Raw genomic sequence first — 14953 nt, 5'->3', positions numbered from 1 at the left:
ATATGATTCAGAGATTTAAGGTGTGGCAGGAACTTGAAGAACCGGGCCTAGAAGGGCCTAGCGGCGCAGGGCACGCCTTGTTGTACAGAGACACGGAATACTCTGTTAGCGTAGAAAAGCAAATTTATTAGCTGCAGCTATGAACAGTTGTCCAAGAAGTACACCAATAGTAGGTTCTCAGGAGACTGCCACTTCATTCCGTGGCTCACAGTCTTTTATAACCATATACACCCACAGAAAAACACTCCCCATGCACCAAATATTAGCCAATAGGAAAACATTCAAAACAAGGCACCATGTAACCAGAACGTCCCCCTTGAGTCGTGTTCTTGCCCAACCCCATAAGTCAATCCATGACAGCACCTATAGGTCAATCAGTAATGGCAAGACTTGTTTGTGTGCTTCAAAGGACAACTTGAAAAATAGGATAATGCAGGGAAAGAATACCAAAGGCCAACAGATAAGATAGGGGAGGGAAAGAATACTGAAGGCCAACAGATAGTTGGGACAAGGATTAGTCAGTCTAGACAAGGATTAGTTAGTTTGGCTAGTTCCTGGAATTGGCTTCACAAAAAGGAAGGGGTGGGTTATTTGACACGTAGCAGTACAAAGGGCAAAAACACTCGGTTTGCCAAGCTGCCTGAGTGAGGGCAACACAAAATGGTGACGGAATACAAAATGGAGTTGAAACTGAATTACCTCAGACCCTCGTTTGGCCATTACGCAGGCAAAACACAGACTCACGTTAATCTGAGTCAATGTCAATAGCCATGAGGCCGTCAAGCTATTGCTGCAACATCATTTTCATATTTTCTGCTTTCTGTGAGACAGGTCTTGGGACACACATGGTGGCACAAAGGCCGTAGATAGCGGGACCACATTGTAGAGAGAGGCAACATGAAAAGATAATGGCCAAAGTCACTCCAATAAAAGTCAGTACCTTCCATCCCCATGTGGACAGTAATCTCCAAAACCATCCTGTCAAAGACCAGTTTCCTTTGTCCTTGTGGATGGACTCAGGGATCCGGTGCAATTTAGAGATGGCCTGGTATACTGTAGGGGCGTTGTCAGGTATGTAAATGCAACAGCTGGATCCAATCAATTTACATACTCCACCACGGTTAGCAAGAATGATATCTAAAACCATTCTGTTTTGTAATGTCATAAGGCGATCCGCCTGAAGCTCGGCTATGAGGTTACTCAGTGCCCCCACTTTTTCGTCTATTGTTGCCTCAACAACTCAGATGAGGTGCCTTATTTTTCTGCTATTGACCATATGGCGCCAGAATGGGAGGAATCCTTTGAAAAAGTCGCCTCCCTCTTGTCCTGCTGTATATTTGGAATCAATGACGCCTCTACTGTACCTATTTCTGTGATGCCCTGAAGGGGCGGTATATATCAGAGGGAGGAGAAAAGCCACGTAACATGACCCTGAGAAATTAGTTGGTAACCATGTATAGGCCCTGTCTTGGCAAACAAAATATGTTCCCTGAGATGCCACTAATGGTGGAGAAGTCTGGGATGCATAGGTATATGTATGTGTACAAGAGCTCTTTCCCAATTGGGTCTTATCATGTAAATGTAAATGTATTGCGATTTATATAGCGCACGTATCACCCGAAGGTATCAAGGCACTTGCCTTGGGAACCCGTCCTGGTATTCCCCTGTGAGATAACCCCAGCAGGGTATCCACAAGGTGAAAGCCAGGCATTCCACCGCAAGGGGCCGTAGTGGAGATTAAGCAAGCTATTGCCCAGAGTGAACCTGTGAGTCGAGTAAGCACCGAAACGAGAATTATCAAGTCAGTGGAATTTTTGAGCCCAAGACCCGGCGAGGCGGGGAATTGAACCCTGGTCCAGGACTGATCTCAGCTTCCGGGTCTGCCGCCTCTAACCCCTGAGCCACAACTCTGACCATCTCCTTGGAGACACAGGTGGCCTCGGTGGGGTACAGTCCATATGGGCGGGGATCTTTTTCGTCTGGCCCTATCTGTAAGGCTGGTAACGTAACGGGTCACGTTCCAGCCAATGTATGCCCGTCGTTCGTCGGGGGGGAACTCATTAATTTTACTATAATATTTGGACATAGCCCATATTCCCTTCACCAGAGGGTCATGACTAACATCAACCCCAACCCCATATGGACCAATAGGGCGCCGGGGTTGGTTCTCGTAAGCATTAGAGAACATAGATGTATAAGCCCAAGCGGATCCCTTCAGGGAAAAAGGGAAAACTAAATATGGCATCCCTTTATCCGTAGTGTGGGGCAAGAGTCCACAAACCCAACAATCAGTGGTGTTGACCACCAATTGATGTTGGTGCAACAATTGAATGAATGAATTATTGAAATATTCCATTCTCCTACTTTGCTCATGTTCTGGTAATGTATGTAACTGGTGCAGGGAGGCAGTGATGCGAAAAGGCACGGGATGGGAGGTAGGTGTAGGTGTCTGCTGCATAGTGTAAAAAATCCAACCCACACAAGCTAACATAATACATAAAAAGATTAAAATACACAATGTTATACCACATCTTGTTGGACTTGGCCCTCTTGGCAGGGTCATCCCTGAACTTTTTGCCTTCCTCCAATATTCTCTCTGACCTGTTTTTGTTGGTTTAATGACTCTGGGCACTTTACCACTGCTGACCAGTGCTAAAGTGCATATGCTCTCCCAATGTAAAATGTAACTGTGATTGATTTCCATGATTGGTTCATTGGATTTACTGTCAGTCCCCAGTAAAGTGCACCAGGTGTGCCAGGGCTTGTAAATGCCAATACTGCTAGTGGGCCTGCAGTGCTGGTTGCGCCACCCACAGAAGCAGCCTTTTAAAATGTATCTAGGGTCTGCCATTGCAGAACCTGCGTGCAGTCTGGTACTGTCATGCTGGCTGGGCAAGTGCACACACTTGCCAGCCTCTAAACCTTCCCTTAACTTCATATTAGTCACCCCTATGGCAGGCCCAAGGGCAGGGTGCATTGTAATTGTAAGGTAGGACATGCTCTGATGTGTGTGGTATGTCCTAATAGTGAATTACAGCCACATTCGTTTTTCACTATTGTAAGGCTACCTGTTCTCTTAGGCCAAATGTATGTATGTATTTGAGCTTATATAGCGCACAGCTACCCACAAAGGGTTTCCCAGCGCTTGCTTAGGGAACCCGTCCTGGTATTCCCCTGTGAGATAACCCCGGCAGGGTATCCACAAGGTGAAAGCCAGGCATCCTGCCGCGAAGGGCCGTTGGGATGCTGGAATTATTACACTCTATAATCCCAGCAGGCTCAGGGAACATGGTAGAAAATAAAGTTTAGTATGCCTGAACTCAGAATAATAAAATAGTTCTTTTAGTAAAGTTTATTTTAATATCCTGTGTTTGCAAATGCTACTTTTAGAAAGTTAGCATTTGCTTGCCTAACCATTTCAGCCGGCCTCTGCTAGGATGTGTATCTGACTGTCTGGGTTATGTGAGTGACAGGGCTGGGGGATGACAGGTGGTGAATGCCAGGATTACAGCTTGGTGGGAGTGCCCCTGGACTCTGAATAGGGCTGTGCTCTACCACCACAATGCTGGCTCCGCCCCCTGGGGAGCGACTGATGACTCAGCCGGCACCTGGCCCAGGAAGGGCGAAGCACTGTCAACAAGATACTACTGGCTGCCCCTGTCCACACAATGCTGGCTCCACCTCCTGTGGAGCGTCTGATGTGCCTGCCCCTCACACTGAAAGCAGAAGCCAGAGTACACCCAACAAAGTACTCAGAGACTGAATGAGGTTATGCAAAGGCCCCCTGGCCTGAAAAGACAAAAGAAATGCTGTATAAAAGTAGGAGCCCTGCTCCTTGTAAATCAGAATCCTGTTTCCCACAAAGAACCTCTGCCCAACTAGAAGGAGAAGAAGACGCTGGAAGGACTGGCCTGCTGCTTGCCTTGCTGAGGAAGGAGAGGAAAAGACTTGATGAAAAGACTTTGCTGACTTGTGCTTTGAAACATTCTCCAAGGGCTTGATTGAGCTTGCCCCCTGAACTGAGCCCCAGGACCAGTGGGTTCTCCTGTGCTTTGGCTCGTCTACTCTCTGAGGCCGAGTATTTCCTCCCGCCGGAGGTGAAGTCTGCCCCCTCTCGCCCCCTCCTAGGGCCGTGGTACCAGCCTGCCCTCTTGCCCTTGAGAGCCTCGCTCCGTTTGGAGTCGCTCTCTGCCCCAGGGTTAAGGCCGGCCGCTCCTCTACCCCCGCCTGCTTATTGGAGTGCCTGAGTGCGATTTCAGTCCCTCCCGCCGTAATCCCGGGGACGCGAGCAGCCTGCAGCCTGGACGGCCGCCCGTGCATTCCATTGCACCCGGCCGCCCCGCTTTGCTCTAGTACCCCCGGAGAGGCTGCGCCGCATTGTGAAGGGACCCCCTCTCGGTACTGTCGGTACTGAGGGCTCCCGTGCTGCGCCCGCCTCCCGGAGATCCTCCGCCCCGTGAAGAGACCCCAAGGCGCTGACCGGACCGAGTCGCGCAGCTTGTGCCGACTCGGCCCAAACCCGAAAGAAGAAGCATTCCTGAGGACCGTACACCGGGCTAGGGGCCTGCAACGTTTGTTTTCTCCTTTAATCCAGTGTGCGCCTTCATTGTGGCCGGTACGCACATCTGCTACCGGGCTCATTGACGGAGTGCGGCGCGAATCCAGGACAGCGTTCCCCTTTTGTGCTCGCACCTCTAGAGACTGGGCGCACGTTGAACTGTGCACCTCGTCTCTCCTCCCTGGGCCGTACGCTGGGATCGGTGCGCCTCTCACTGCCTGCTCTCATCTGGACGCTTCACTTTCTTAGACAGAGCTGTACGCCGCGTACCCGGCTCACGCCCGTTGCGTGAGCATTGATAGGGCTAGTGGCTTTCTCCCGTGCAGAGCGCACAGAAGCGATACGAAGCGCCCAGCTGGCCTAAGACTGGCCTAAAGTACCTGGAAACCGTAAAAGAACTATTCTAAAGTATATTGGAACAAGAAGAACCATTGTTTTTGAAACAGAACTAAGAAGTAAAGCTTGCCTATTTACAACCTGTGGCTTAAAACCTAAAAGCGTTATACTTGGTCTTGTGATAAATCTGATCTGCATATACATATATATTTTTACATAAAAAGATCGTATTTTTATATATCCACAGGCTGGTGTCCATTTGTAGGGGGATTGGTATTTTTACTGTGTGTGTTATTACAAATGCTTTACTCAGAAACGCCTGAAGAATAGCCTTGGCTGCTCACGCCACGCACCTAGAGGGTGAGCAAGGGTAATTCTAAGGGGTCATCCTTCGCCCTGACTTAGAGGAGAGGGTCCCTGCTTGTCCCAAGTGAATACTTGCGCCAACCAGAGACCCCCAATTCTAACACATCTATTATGCAATAATTTGCAATATTTCTTCTTCATTTTATCCTTCTTATCATTTCTCTTTAGTATAGCAGAATCCATCCTCTAAATGTTGCTCGTGGCAGTCTTCCTTCTTCACTCAGCTGTGATTATCAGCCGTCCTATGACACTGCAAGTCCCGCAGGCCTATTGCCACTATTCGAGTCACAAACTAAGACTCTTACCACGACCCTGCAACCTAATTGGATGGTCAGTGTCACTGAAAAGTGCAATCAAAAGAAGAATTCTCAATTGTCTCTAGCCACTCTAGGCCTCAAATTGTATCTCGTCTTATTTGGCACAGTCTGGTCCTGAAAAAGTGTCTCTGGATTGGTCGTGTTCAACCTGAGATGTGGTGGTACAGCTTCCTGCAAAACGTCCTCATCCTCTTTCTCAGATTGAGTCCAATCTAGGCGTGCATTGCTAAAAGGTACAAATCGGGGGACCCTTTCACCTTCAAAGGCACAGTCTGGTCCTGGAAAAGTGTCTCTGGATTGGTCGTGTTCAACCTGAGATGTGGTGGTACAGCTTCCTGCAAAACGTCCTCATCCTCTTTCTCAGATTGAGTCCAATCTAGGCGTGCATTGCTAAAAGGTACGAATCGGGGGACCCTTTCACCTTCAAAATCGCCAATACCTTCACGGACCCACTGGTCATAAGGCAAAGGCAAGGGCACCTTCTTGCAATGCACACCGTGGATCCAATTTTTCTTTCCGACCACCTTCATAGCTGTGCGTGTTGTCAACAACACTTGACGAGGCTCTTTTCAGCGAGATTCCAAATTCTTTGATCTCTGGAAATTCATGATGCAAACCCAATCACCGGGTTGTATGGTGTGGCCAGGATCAGTGGAAGCCTGAGGCAAGGCGTCTTGTACTTGTTGATGAAGGACACGCAATTTAGTGGTGAGGTCATGCAAATAATCAATCAACAATGGATGCTCTATCTTGGAATAATTCTTTGGCCTTGGGACTCCCCAGACATTTGCTGGGCGTCCAAATACAACCTCGTAGGGACAGAGTCCCATAGGGGAATGGACAGTTGTTCGAGTAGACAAAAAAGTTAAGGGTAAAGCATCGGGTCAGGCATGACCCGTGCTGGCCTGTATCTTCACGAGCTTGAGCTTGAGAGTACCATTATAGCATTCCACCAAACCTGCTGATGAAGGGTGGTTTGCCGCATGAAATTTCTGTCTGATACCAAGACCAGCACACACTTTCTGCATTATCTGACCCACGAATTCACTTCCGTTGTCACTCCAGACGATTCGAGGCAGGCCAAACCTTGGGAAAAACTCCTTCAGAACGACTTTAGCCGTAGACAGAGCAGTATTATCCTTAGGGGGTAGGCCTCTATCCATCTAGAAAAGGCACACACCACCACAAGGACATACATTACATTATTACATTGCTCCATGTGAATATAGTCTATTTTCAACACCTCAAAAGGATACGTTGGGGGAGCAAAATGACCGGCTGGGGTTGGTGTTCCCTTCCCAGGATTGTGCATCAAGCAAACAATACAGTGCTTAACCAGATTATCTGCGCATTTAGGGATCCCCACATTCTGCGATACAGGGGGCAGAAGTTTGCATATCCCTTTCGCGCTAATGTGGGCTGGACCATGTGCCATAGTAACTACTGGAAGCACATAGACATCTGGTAACAGTCAGCGCTGATGTTCCGACAATTCTATCCAACACCCTGTCGCGTCCAACATTCCTGTACCCTCTCTCCACTTACTCAGTTCTTTCTCTGTAGCCTCTACCTGGATCATTTTTTACACTTTCTACTGTGTCCTCACACATCCCTCCTTGTCTGACCCATCTAGCAGGGCCCGCAACATACATGGGACTTGTAACATCTCTGGCTGTCTCTTTTGCTAACTGATCCGCAAAAGCATTTCCTCGTCCCACATCATCAGTAATCCTCTTATGCGCACTACATTTAACAATTGCTTTCTGAGTGGGCAAGGTAAGTGATTCGAGAAGATCATTTATCAACTGGCCGTGCTGTATCTTAGTGCCGTGGGAGGTGAAAAACCCTCTTTCCCTCCACAGACGGCCAAAACTGTGGGCCACTCCAAACGCGTACTGGCTATCAGTGTACTCATTCACTCTTTTCCCTTCAGCCAATACACAAGCTATAATCAAGAGCTATCAACTCAGCTGCCTGGGCTGAATTGTGCCTAATGCTTGCTGTTTTCACAATTGTGTACAAAGTAGTGACTGCATAGGCCGAAGTCGTCTCACCATTGGGGAGCTTGAAACAAGAGCCATCCACCCATAGGATCCCATCCGGGTCCAGGAGTGGAGTGTCCTTTAGATCCACTCTACCTTTTGTCTCCTCCTCTGTGCGGAGGAAACAATCATGCGGCTCCTGAGTACCTGTTTCTACTGGGATCGGTAACAGCGTGGCTGGGTTTAGGGTATTGCATCGTTTGATAGGTACGTGGCTGGCAAAAAGCGTCAGCTCGTACCCTGACAAGCGGGCGCTCGTAAGGTGCTGAGTCTTTGTTCTATTTAGGAGGGTATCTACTGCATGAGGCACCATGACAATAAGAGTATTATCCAGTACCAATCCAACAGACTGGTGAATGGAAACTACTACTGCTGCTGTGGCTTTCAGACAACTGGGCAACGCCTTGGCTACTGGGTCTAGTGTGACCGAAAAATAGGCACATGGATGCTGTTTGTCTCCAAATTGTTGCGTTAAAACTGACAATGCGCAACCTTCTCTCTCGTGAACGTAGAGTGTGAAAGGCTTACTGTAATCAGGAGTACCTAAAACAGGAGCAGAGCATAAGGAAGTACGTAAGTCAGTGAAACTTTTCTGACATTCCGCAGTCCTAGGGAGAGCTCAGGGTGTATCTTTGAGAGTGAGTGCCAAAAGAGTTTTTGCTAACAAAGAAAAATTTGGAATCCACTGTCTACAATAAGAGGTAATGCCCAAAAAGGCACGCACCTCCCTTTGTGTACATGGTACAGACATTTTAGCAATTGCTTGGATACGTTCTGGGGTCAATCGCCGTCCCTCCTTCGACAAGAGATGACCTAAGTAGGTAACCTCTTGGCGACAATATTGCAATTTAGAGGGTGAAACCTTGTGATGAAGGTCAGACAAGTGACGTAACAGTGAAATAGTAACCTGTTTACAAATGTCCTCAGAATCCGCAGCAACCAACAGATCATCTACGTATTGAATAAGGGTGGCACCTGGGGGCAAAGTGAAAGCATCGAGCTGAGTTTTCAAACCTTGACTATAAATGGAGGGACTCTCACAATAGCCTTGAGGAGCACGCTTGAACCGGAAGCTTCGGCCTCCTAAAGAGAAGCCGAAAATATCCCTACTTTCCTCAGCAATGGGAATGCTGAAGAAAGAAAGCATTCTTAAGGTCGATAACAGAAAACCTAGCAGCTGAAGCAGGTATCATTGTCAATAGGGCAGTGATATCTAGGACGACAGGGAATTGGGGTACAACAATCTTGTTGACCTCCCGGAGGTCAATCACAAAACGATAAACGGGTGGCTGAGAAGAGTCAGTACGTTTAAGAACAGGTAAAACAGGACTATTGCATACATTGCCCCTTGTCTCCAACCACATCTTTCTGAACCAAATCATAAATAATAGCCAAGAGAGCTCTTTCACCATCACTGGAAATCTTATACTGGGGAATGCGAGGTATTTAACATTGGATTTGAGAGTGACGATGTAGGGCGGAATCTGCAGGAGACCTACATCATTAGGACCTGTAGCCCAGAGGGTGGCAGGAAGGGAGCGAAATTCAGGGGGGAGTTGGTCTTTAGACAAATACGCCGGGGAAATCAATTTCTTACCTAAAGTGAGGTGTACACCAGAAGGGGAACAATGCAATGGCGCGTGCAATCTTTTTAACAAATCCAAACCTAACAAATTGTCACCACAACCAGTTATTAAAATAAGTGGAGCCTCCAAATCATAAGGACCTATATAGATGGGCAGAGGGCAAGAAACTGGGTTACGAACTGGGGTGCTAGAAAATCCTACAGAAACATTTGTTAAGCCAGATAAAGGTGCCCCAGTGAGTTTAGAGTGGATGATAGAACTCTTCGTTGCCCAGTGTCCAATAGAAATGGCTCTGAAACACCTAGTGCAACGACTTCAACATAAGGCCCATTTTGGTCCACTGGAACTGATATGAATCCCTCTCTTTGTCTATGGCTGTCCTAGCTAGTATGAAAACCTTGACTCTCATCCTCGGTATAATAATCATCATTGTAATAATGGGCAGACTGAGCATTCTGCTGATCAAAATAATTCATGGAGTTTTGAGGGGGAAAGGAACGCTGGTCTTGAGATGATGTACCTCGCCCGCTACCCCTGGGTGTTGACTGGTAGCCACCTCGGCCTCACATACCACCAGCACGCTGCAATAAAACCGGGCAACTATTCTTGAAGTGACCTTCCTCCTTACAATAAGCGCATTGATTTGGACCCAGTGGGGGCCGGGGAACAAAGTGCTCAGGTTTTTGCAACAGCTTCTGGAATTGGGGAGGCGGCTGAAACTGGCGCTGAGCAGGGCGAGGGGGATAAGCCTGTTGCAAAAGAACTTTCGTTTCTAATTCCTTAGTCTTCTTATCAAGTTTGTCCTTTTCCTCTTTATCCCTATTTTCATAAATACTGAGCAGTAGCCAATATCTGAGCAGATGAAGAAACGGCCCATGAACTTTCGGAATCCTTCAGTTTATTAGAAAGTTCGGGGAGCAAATTAAACACAAATTGATCTACAAACAATCGTTGGCCACCTTCCGTGCTCATATCCTGACCACTGTGATCAAGAAACGTCTCTTCAAATCGAGTAAAGAAGTCAGAAACGCTTTTATCTTTCTTTTGCTTACAGGCAGCTAACTTATCCCAATTAACTCGCAGAGGGGGCATTATAGTTTTCATCAAGGCAATGATCCTAGCGGGAAGGTCTGCAATTAAAGCATCAGGTTTAGCACCACCCACTTGGGGTCCATCTGCGGCAAGTATAGCAGCCCAATCACCCCCCAATTCTTGAGCATGGTCTTCTTTCCGAATCCTAGCCCATAATGGTTGTGGGACCACATTTCCCATCTACATGTCTATATCGGCTAAATTCATAATGCATGCATCAACAGTCTGGGACAGCTCTTTGTAATAACCAGCAGGATTTTTACGGGGGTCTGATAAGGATTGTTTGAGGGCCAGAACCTCAGATCTTTTCCAAGGAACATGTACCCATACACGTTGAAAGTGAGCGGGTGTACCAGGAATATTGCCATGGGGTGCAACCGCTTCTCTCCACACCGGGGGAACCTCTCTCATAGGATAGTTTTTCAGTTTCCTTTTAACAGAAGGATCGGGTTCAGGCAGAGACCGGTAGGTGAACATTGTTCTAAAGGTGGCAAGTGTCCTTACAGCATCCTCAACCTCAGCACCCACAATTATCCCTTTGTTAAAGTCAGCCTGAACATCTAGCAGACCCTGGGGAGCTAATCCTAATCCCATGTCCTCCCACTCTTGTCCAAGAATGACACACATGGTATCAAAAACATGTCTTTGCGTTGGCGCATCCCACTGCTGGAAAGTGTCCATGATATCTTGTATACCATACGGGGGACCATTCATGATCCTCTTGCGGGCAATGAGATCTAACGCATCTCGCTCTTCAGGACCTGGGAGCTGACTACGGGTCTGCCTACGAGGAAGAACAGGAGTCATGTTTAACGACCCAAAGGAAGGGGGCAAAAGGCCAGAAACGGTGTCAACCATCCGCTTACGAACTGAGAGGGAATTCAACATAAGGACGGGGTACAAGGTATTAGGCGGGGCAGAAGATCGGGCAGAAGAGGGGGTGACAGGTATAAAGGGGGTCGAAGGCAAAGGAGTCTGAGGCAAAGGAGGTGGAGGGATTGGCATTACCGGAAGGGGCTGTGGCAGAGGTGCAGGGACCGGCTGGGGAACAACAAGTGGCTAAGCGGGTGGCAATAGTAGGGGTGCATTAGCACCCTGTGCATAGGGTGGGGGTAATCTCAACAGGTGGGACATTAAAGGATCCTTTTCGGGGTCAACATGTTTGTCTGCAGGGGATGTTGGCAACACCGGATAACACTTATCTATTGCCATACGATGTTGTCTATCTGAAACCTCAATCGCATAATCAGTCTCATTGTCTTTAAACTGCTGGGCAGCCTGTATAACAGTCATGCCCTTTTCCTTCCTATCTCTTTTTGCTTGTTTAATTTCTTTCTGTTTGGCTTCCTTGTGCCGAAGGCGAAAGGAGTTAAACATAGCCGGCCGGGCTTTTCTCGTATTACGGACCCACACTTCATTAAAGGTGATGGGGCCTACACCATGTTTAGAATAAAGCTCATAGGTGGGAGTTCCAGCCGGAGGAGTTGGACAAGAGTATTCCAGTCGGGAATCCCTATCACAACAACAACAACACCATCTTCTAAACTTACTGAAACCAGGCATCGTTATTTCACTGGCTTCTTTACAAACATCAAGGGGTTAATCAATCAACACAGCACCACTCGGCTTCGGCTTTTGCAAGAGCCGAATCAAAAATCTAAAACAAAGAAGTGGGATCTACCCACTATTACTTAACCAAATGTTCTCTCACGCCAACAGAGGTCCGTCTAACGTCTCGCGATACCAGTCATCACCTAAGGGACAAAGGCAGGGCGGCAGTCAGGGCAGCAGTCACCAGCAGCCATTGGAAAGAAGAAGCCGCGCTGCATAGACCTTCGTGGTGCGCTTCCTCTGGAATTTCCTTGCAGGGCTCCTCACGACCCTTGGGCTTGACCGCTACCTCTGAAGCCGCCCCACGTTGGGCTGCCAGTTGAAGAACCGGGCCTCGAAGGGCCAGGCGGCGCAGGGCACGCCTGAAATTTCCGAGTTCACCTGCCTTGTTTTACAGAGACACGGATTACTCTGTTAGCGTAGAAAACCAAATGTATTAGCTGCAGCTATGCACAGTTGTCCCAGAAGTACACCAATAGTAGGTTCTCAGGAGACTGCCACTTCATTCCGTGGCTCACAGTCTTTTATAACCATATACACCCACAGAAAAACACTCCCCATGCACCAAATATTAGCCAATAGGAAAACATTCAAAACAAGGCACCATGTAACCAGAACGTCCCCCTTGAGTCGTGTTCTTGCCCAACCCCATAAGTCAATCAATGACAGCATCTATAGGTCAATCAGTAATGGCAGGACGTGTTTGTGTGCTTCAAAGGACAACTTGAGAAATAGGATAATGTAGGGAAAGAATACAGAAGGCCAACAGATAAGATAGGGCAGGGAAAGAATACTGAAGGCCAACAGATAGTGGGACAAGGATTAGTCAGTCTAGACAAGGATTAGTTAGTTTGGCTAGTTCCTGGAATTGGCTTCACAACAAGTATGGGGGAGGGGGGGAGGTTATTTGACACTTAGTAGTACAAAGGGCAAAAACACTCGGTTTTGCCAAGCTGCCTGAGTGAGGGTAACACGAAATGGCGACGGAATACAAAATGGAGTTGAAACTGAATTATCTCAAACTACGTTGGCCTGGTTTCAGTCTTTCGTGGACAATCTCTGCTTCTGCGTCTATGAGGGTGAAATTGCATCAGAGTATAAACATCTGCAGTGTGGAGTCCCCCAAGGATCATCACTAAGTCCTACCATGTTCAATATTTACATGAGTTCTCTAGCTGAATTGGTATATCCTTGGGGTATCCAAATCATCACATACGCTGACGATAAGCAATTAGTGGTCTCCCTTAGTCAGAAGGACAAATCAGAGCCTAGTCTTACATCATGCTTGGGAAAGATCGCTGAATGGATGGATATGTCATTTTTTAAGCTAAATGAAGCTAAAACAGAACTCATGCTTCTTGGGAATACGATCCCTATTGATGCTTCATGGCCCAGTTGTCTGGGTCCTCCACCTGTACCAAGTGAGAAGATTAAGAGTCTGAGAATCTGGCTCGACTGTATGCTTGACTTGAAAGTACAGGCTTGCAAAGTTGCTGCTAGTTGCTATGGACTGATCAGGATGATTAGGAAGATCCTCCTTCTCCTTCCTCTAGATGCTAGACGGGTGTTAGTCCAGGCGCTGATACTTTCATGACTGGACTATGCTAATGCTGTGTACCTTGGTGCACCCCAGGGAACTACCAACAGGTTACAAATCGTTCAGAACTGTGCTGCTAGCCTATTAATGAACATCCCGAAACGCAGATCAGCCAAACAAGCCCTTATTGGTTTGCATTGGCTTCCCATTCATGCCAGAATTAGTTTCAAGGCGATGTGCATTGTTCACAAGGCCATCTCTGGAAAAGGCTTCCCTCTGATCCAGTCGATGGTTCAACTTTATCATCCTAACAGGTTGTTGAGATCCAATCATAAACTCTTACTCATAGTGCCTATGATTAAGCGAGTTCGAGCAGGAGGTCTGCGGTTTTCATATAATGCAGCCCAGCTATAGAACCGAATTCCTGAGCATATTCGCCTAGAATCCAATTACCTTAGTTTCAGGAAACAATTGAAAACCTTCCTTTTCTCCTGAGTTGTGCATGCTGCGTGAGTGGCCACATTAAGCGCTGGAATGCCCACGGGTAGCCATGCGCTAATCAAGTGCGTATTCATTCATTCATTCATTCATTCATTCAAGAGTCTTCAAACGTACTTCTCAGATAAGTGATGGCGATGCTTAACAACTGAATTTATTGGGAGATGCACATGACTGCATGTATCTATCATAATCAGAACCTCAATGGTGGAATAGAATGGTCTCCTTGAGAGCTAAATCCTTATAACAGCAACCACTAACCTTAAGTTCCGGAGCAGCATGTGGCTCAGCAGAAAGCTCTTCAATGCCTCAACGGGGGTAGTAAGGGCTATGTACATGCCTTTAGCATACAATACTTGTATTACGGATTAACATCGCTGAAGGCGTGCCAAAGGCAAGCCTGTCTGCACCAGTCTATGACTGGACAGCACCCAGTGCCAGAAACCCTGGTCCGATCACCTCTCAACAACACTTTTCAGTACTCCTTAGGCAACTAGACCCCGGATGCCACCCCCTCAACTGCTTCCGCATCATACACCACAGTAAGAGCTTTTCCCAGCACTCATTGCTGGTTCTCCAGGAACCACCCACCCACATCCCCCACATAAACACTAACAGCGACCTCAAAACTCCCTTCCAACACAGACGCCACACACACACACACCTACAACGCATACACCCAAACCCAGGGCCAGCTCTAGGGTGGTGCGGCAGGTGCCACTGCACCGGGTGCTAGCTTCCTGGGGGCGCCGTGTTTGCAAGTTTATTATGTTTTTAAAGCACGTGCTGCCACGTTCCTTTCCTCCGGCAATTACCAGGCCTCACAAACATGTCGAGTTAATTCCTGTGATTAATGTTCTTCTTGGAGAAATATTGGAGTTTTGTATAGTTGAAGTTTTGACTTATTTGAAAGTAATGCAGAGGGTTAATATGCCTGCTGCAAAGAACGCGTACGATGTAGATTACAGAGTGCAAATAATGTAACTAGATCAGCAGGTTACTGATTTTAA

This window comes from Lissotriton vulgaris, chromosome 3_1 (genome assembly GCF_964263255.1).
Source record: "Lissotriton vulgaris chromosome 3_1, aLisVul1.2, whole genome shotgun sequence".
NCBI classification, from domain to species: domain Eukaryota; kingdom Metazoa; phylum Chordata; class Amphibia; order Caudata; family Salamandridae; genus Lissotriton; species Lissotriton vulgaris.
Note: the sequence above shows the minus strand (reverse complement) of the source record.